This window comes from Chlorocebus sabaeus, chromosome 4 (genome assembly GCF_047675955.1).
Source record: "Chlorocebus sabaeus isolate Y175 chromosome 4, mChlSab1.0.hap1, whole genome shotgun sequence".
In the NCBI taxonomy this organism is placed as follows: domain Eukaryota; kingdom Metazoa; phylum Chordata; class Mammalia; order Primates; family Cercopithecidae; genus Chlorocebus; species Chlorocebus sabaeus.
Window position 1 is genome coordinate 91489006 of NC_132907.1, and position 6992 is coordinate 91495997.

General features: G+C 34.7%; 1 pseudogene; it reads left to right on the top strand.

Annotated features, from left to right (window-relative positions):
- Window positions 1–4741: 4741 nt before the first annotated feature.
- LOC103214952 (3-hydroxyisobutyryl-CoA hydrolase, mitochondrial pseudogene) lies at window positions 4742–6151 on the top strand (annotated as a pseudogene).
- The last annotated feature ends 841 nt before the right edge of the window (window positions 6152–6992 follow it).

Here is a 6992-nt window from a genome sequence, read left to right on the forward strand (position 1 = left end):
TAATAGGAAGAAAACCCCACAACTTTACGCTGAAATTAAGAAAAACCAGTTCAGAACTTGGATCTATAAAAAGAAATAAAGAGCCCCCAAAATGGTAAATGTGCAAGTAAGTATTAAGATTATTTTTTCCACTTTTGAAATTTTTAGAAATAACTGATCATTTAATGCAAAAAGTAATACTACATTATGAGGTTTATATGTGTAAATAAAATATATGACAATGGGAAATGGAATCACACTCTTATAAAAGTCTTGCATTATATACATTGAGATATAACATTTAAAGATGTATTTCATTGAGTTAAAGTTGCATATTGTAAACACCAGACACCACTAAAATTATATATAATTATAAAGAGGTATAACTAGTAAGATGATAATTGTGATAAATTGAAATAATTTTATAATGTCAAAATAAAAAAAACGCAAAAAAAGAAAAACAAGTAAAAACCAGATGGGACAAACAGCAATAGGTTGATTTAAATCAAATCATAGTAATAGTTACACTAAATATAAAAAATGTAAAAACATTAATTAAAAGGAAGAGACTATTAGATGATAGAAAAGCAATACTCCAATTATTCTGTCTGTAAGAAATAAGCTGTAAATATAAAGACAGAACCAGGTTAAAATCAAATGACAGAAAGGGGTATAAAATGCAAAAGCTAATCATAAGAAAGTTGAAGTGACTATCTTAGTATCAGATAAAGTAGGCTTTAGGACAAGAAATATTATAATATATAGAAAGACATACAGAATATATTTTATTATAATAAAAAGCTGAATAAAATGTAAACTAAAAATGCAACGTGTAAAACTTTGCAGGTTTCAGCTAAAGCAGTTCTTAAAACAAAATGCATAGCATTAGATGCTTTGTTTGAAAAATGGGAAAAGTCTAAATTCAGTAGCCTAAACCTCTACCTTAAGAAACTGACAAAAATGAATATCAAAGCAAACTCAAAATAAGAGGAGAAAATAATAAAAGTCAGATCTGCCATTAATAAAATAAAAATGGAAAAACAATGGAAAGAATGCAAAAACAATAAAATCAAAAGGTCATTCTTTGAAAGGATCAATAAAATTTATATACTTTTAGTTGACTGAACAAGAAAAAGAGAAAAACAGATATAAATTGCCACTATCAGGAGTCAAAGAATATATACCATCACAGATCCTAGAGGCATAAAAAGGTTATGAGGAAGGATTATAAAGAGACAGACTTATGCAAATATATTCAACCACTTAGATACAGTGGGGAAATTTTTTAAAGATACCACACATAAGAAAAAAAATTAAGTCTGAATAGCTCTGTATCTATCTAAAAAAAAAAAAAATTAAAAAACCTTCCTACAAAGAAAACTCCAGGCTCATATGACTTCAGTAGTAAATTCTATCAATCATTTAAGGAATAAATAATAATACACATTTTCTTTTTAGAAAATAGAGAAGTTTCCTAATTTATTTTATGAGGCCGAACTACCTTGATACCAAATTACCAAAACCAGACGAAAATATCTCAAGAAACATACAGAACAATAGCTATCATTGAATATGCAAATTCTTTTATAAAATATTAGCAAATTAAACCTAGCCATAAAAATAAAATATATTGTGACTGAATAGAGTTCATCCCAAAAATTTGGGATTAATTAACATTCAAAAATTGGTTAACATGATTCACCATGTTAACAAAATAAAGAAGAAAAGCTACCTGATTACCTGAATTTACGGAAGAAAAAAAGAGAAAAGCATTTGAGAAAATTCAAGCTCTCAACAAAGTAAGGGGAGAAAGGGACATCCTCAATCCAATAAAGAACATATACAGTCAGTCTATAATTAACAATATATTTAATGATGAAAAACAATGCTTTCCTCCCTATAATCAGGGGCAAGGCAATGTCTGCCCCCACCACTTCTACTCAGCATTGTCCTGGGGCTTCTACCCAGTGCAATACGGCCCGAAAAAGAAGCAAAAGTCATACACATTGCAAAGAAAGAAATAAAATTGCCTTTATTTGTACATAACATAATCTCTGGATGTAGAAAATTCTAAAGAATCTACAAAAGCTGCCAGAATTAACTGACTAATGTATCAAGGTCATATAACAAAAGGTCAACATATAATAGTTAATGATATTTCTCTCTGCTAGCAATGAGCAATTGGAAAATGAATTTTTTAAATGTCCATTATCAACAGCATTGAAACCTATGTAGGAATAAAAATGTCAAAACAAGTTATACTATATACTAAACTACAGCATATTATATACTAAACTATAGCATATTTCTGGGAAAAATTAAATAAATCTAAATACATGGGAAGAAATATCATGTTCATTGATGGGAAGACTCAATATTATGATATCAATTTTCCCCCAATTAATCAATAGAGTCATTGAAATAAAAATCCCAACAGACATTTTAGTAGAAAATGACCAGATTATTCTAAAACTTCTATGAAAATGCAGAGAATCTGGAAGAGCCAACACAGCTAGGGCAAAGCTGACAAACTTACACCAGCTGACTTCCATGTCTGCCTCAGTAACAAAGTCAATGTGATATCCACTTTGAAAGACACATGCAGATCAATGGAATAAAGTTAATAGCCTACAAATCGATGTGCACTTCAGGGTTCAGTTGATTTTCCAGTCAAGTTAATGGGGAAAAGATAATCTTTTTAACAAATAGTACTAGAACAACTGGATATCAGCTAAAGTACAAAAACAACAAAAGCAAAACAAACAAACCAGCACCTGTCAGACACACACCGAAAAAACTTGAAACGGGTTATAGGCCTAAATCTAAAATTATAAACTACAAAACTCCTGGAAGAAATGAGGAGAAAATCTTTGTGTCATAGAGGCTAGCATAAATTTCCTGCATATGATGCAAAAAGCTAAATCCCAAATTAAAAGAAGCTGATCATTTAAACTTCAACAAAATAGAAAACTTCTCTTCTTAGACATTTTTTTAAAGGAGGTAAGCCATATATTGGTGGAAATATTCATAATACATATTTCAGACCAAAGTCCTGTACCCAAAATATGTAAAGAACTCTCATAACTTAAGAATATATTGAAAAACCAGATTTTTTCAAAATGTTGGCAAGTATTTCAACATGTCATTTATAAACAAAAGATACATAAATGACCAATAAGCACATGAGAAAAATGTTTGCCATGTTGTCAGAGAAAAGCAAATTAAAATCTCAAGAAGATATTAGCACAAAACCACTAGACTGGCTAAAGTTACAAAGCTGAAAAATATAACAAGGAGCAAGTGTTGGTGTGAATGCTACACCTCACTGGTGGAAATGTCAAGTGAGACAGCCCTTTGGCAAGCAGTTTGGAAGGTTCTTACAAAGTCACACGTACACTAAGAATATGGCATGGTGCTTGTACACCTAGGTATTTGCCTAAGATAAATGAAAACATAATCCAACAAAAGCTTGCATGTGAATGTTCATAGCAATTTTACTCAACAGCCCCCACTAAATCACCACATCGAAAATGACGCCTTAATAAAGATGCTTGAAAAAAATTGTATTTTTGAATATAATTAGAGAGAGGTTGGAAAGTAACTGAGAAAACATGATCAATTAAAAACAATGACATTTATGAGGAAAGAATAAAATGGGAAATATAATATCTAGAAATAAACTATTTGGCAGAAAAGTAAAGCAGATGAGTACTCATAATAAATATGAGTTTTGTTCGTGCAGCCAAAGAGAGAATCTTACAAATTGGGTTAAAAACATCCAGTTATGCACCAACAGAAGAGACGCACCAAGGCACAACTTTCATATGAAGGTTGAAAAGAATGGGATGGGAAATGGATGCCAATCAAATGCTAATAAAAAGCTAGCAACTGGAGGTATTGATAGAAAATAAATTAGAAGTCAAGGTGAAAATAACAAGGGGGATAAATTTGGTTATTTATGTAACAAAAGGAATAATGCATTAAGAAGACATGTCAGTCATAAACTTTTCTGCACATAACAACTTAAAAACACACAATGTACATAAAGTAGAAAATTCTCAGTCATTGTAAGAGACAGTAACTTAAAATTCAGAAATTAACAGATTAAATAGAAAGAAAGTAGAAAAGTTGACTACCTATACATAATAAGCTTGGTCTAATTCGCCTTTCAATATTGAACTTGAACAATTAGAGGATTTGTTTTAAGTGTTCAGCGGGGACGGGGACCGGCTTCCAAACCCACTCACCTGGCTGTTGACCGGCCTCACTCTCACCACGTGAGCCCGTGTACAAAGTGGTCTCATGACTTCCAGGTCACTGGTCTCAGGTAAACCTTGGCAGCTAATTTTCCCCAGATAAGTGACTGGAGGACAATGAGAGTAAGGAGACTCAAAGTGGAAAATCAGAATCTTTTAATACTTAATGTTGGAAGTGACATTCCATCATTTCTGACATGTTCTGTTCATTAGCAATTAGTGAAGTCCACTCTCACAGCTGACATGTATATATGTATATATACGCCTTACATGTCTACAGGTGCACATACCTGTGGATGCAGGCCTTACACATCTATAGGTGCACACATATGTTTACACAGGATTTACATGTTTATAGATACGCGTGTATATACAGGCATACTTCAGAGATGAGTGGTTCCAGACCACTGTAATAAAGCAAGTCACACAAATTTTTGATTTTCCCAATGCATATAAAAAGCTGTATTTGGAGGTGCTGGAAACGTCTGGGTGCTTCTTGCTCTGCTGCGTTAGCTCTCGAGTATTTGGCGATGGGACAGCAGGAGGTGTGGACGCTCATGTTGAGGTTTAATGCATTCAAAAGGATTAATACCATACTGCACCATTTGAGAAAGTCCAAGCACACAGATGCAGCAGAAGACGTGCTAGTGGAATTAAAAAAAAAACCCAAAAACAAACAAACAAAAAAAGGGTGTGCAGGAATCATAACACTAAACAGACCAAAGTTCCTAAATGCACTGACTCTTAACAGGATTTGGCAGATTTATCCACGACTAGAGAAGTGGGAACAAGAGCCTGAAACTTTCCTGATCATTATAAAGGGAGCCGGAGGAACGGCTTTCTGTGCTGAGGGTGATATCAGAGTGATCCAGGAAGCTGAAAAGGCAAAACAGAAGATAGCTCCAGTTTTCTTCAGGGAAGAATATATGCTGAATAATGCTTTTGGTTCTTGCCACACACCTTATGTTGCAGTTGTTCATGGAACTACAATGGGTGGGGGAGTTGGTCTCTCAGTCCATGCGCAGCTTTGAGTGGCTACAAAAAGTGTCTTTTGCCACGCCAGAAACAGCAGTGGGACTGTTCTCTGATGTGGGTGGAGGTTATTTCTTGCCACGACTTCGAGGAAAACTTGGTTACTCCCTTGCATTAACAGGATTCAGATTAAAATGAAGATGTGTACAGAGCAGGAATTGCTACACACTTTGTAGATTCTGAAAAGTTGGGCATGTTAGAGGAAGATTTGTTAGCCTTGAAATCTCCTTGAAAAGAAAATATTGCAGCTGTCTTAGAAAATTACCATACGGAGTCTAAGGTTGATCGAGACAAGTCTTTTGTACTTAAGGAACACATGGGCAAAATAAACAGTTGCTTTTCAGCCAATACTGTGGGACAAATTATTGCAAACTTACAGCAAGATGGTTCATCTTTTGCCCTAGAGCAATTGAAGGTAATTAATAGAATGTCTCCATCATCTCTAAAGATCACACAAAGGTAACTCATGGAGGGGTCTTCAAAGACCTTGCAAGAAGTACTAACTATGGAGTATCGGCTAAGTCAAGCTTGCATGGGAGGTCATGATTTTTATGGAGGCGTTAGGGCTGTTGTAACTGATAAAGACCAGAGTCCAAAATGGAAACCAGCTGATCTAAAACAAGTTACTGATGAAGATTTGAATAATCACTTTAAATCTTTGGGAAGCAGTGATTTGAAATTTTGAGGTGACAGGCTTTCCAGATATATTCTGTACCATGCGTTGGCAATTTACAGCACATAGGCCAAATCCAGCCTGCTGCCTATTTTTATATGCACTGCAAGCTAAGAATGGTTTCTGCATTGCTAAATGGTTGGGAAAAGAAATCAAAGACTAATATTTCATGACATGAAAATTATATGAAATATCAGAGTTCACAAATAAAGCTTTGTTGGTACTAGCTATAAAAAAAGTTATGTTTATCCTGGCTGGGTGTGGTGGCTCATGCCTGTAATCCTAGCACTTTGGGAGGCTGAGGCGGTCAGATCACGAGGTCTGGAGATGGAGACCATGCTGGCTAACACAGTGAAACCCTGTCTCAACTAAAATTACAAAAAAATTAGCCGGGTGTGGTGGCGGGCGCCTGTAGTCCCAGGTACTCAGGAGGCTGAGGCAGGAGAATGGCATGAACACGGGAAGTGGAGCTTGCAGTGAGCTGAGACTGTGCCACTGCACTCCAGCCTGGGTGACAGAGCAAGACTCTGTTTCAAAAAAAAAAAGTTATATTTATCCTTTATAGTAGTCTATTAAGTGTGCAATAGCATTATGTCTAAAAAGCAGTGTGTATAACTTAATTTAAAATACTTTATTGGTAAAAAATGCTAAGGATGATCTGAGCCTTCAAGGAGTCCTCATCTTTTTGCTGGCTGATTGTCTTGCCTCAATGTCAGTGGCTGCTGTTTGATCAGAGTGGTGGTTGCTGAAAGTTGAAGTGACTGTAGCAATTTCTTAAAATAATACAAGAATGGAGTTTACCGCATTGATTATATCTTCCTTTCATGAAAGATTTCTATGTAGTATGTAATGCCATTTGATAGCATTTTACCCACAGTAGAACTTCCTTCAAAATTGGAGTGTTTCCTCTCTGCTGCTTTATCAGCTAAGTTGAGGTAATTTCTAAATCCTTTGTTATTTCGACAATGTTCACAGAATCTTCACCAGGAAGATATTCCATCTCAAAAAACCACTTTCTTTGCTCATCCATAAGGAGGAATTCCTCACGTGTT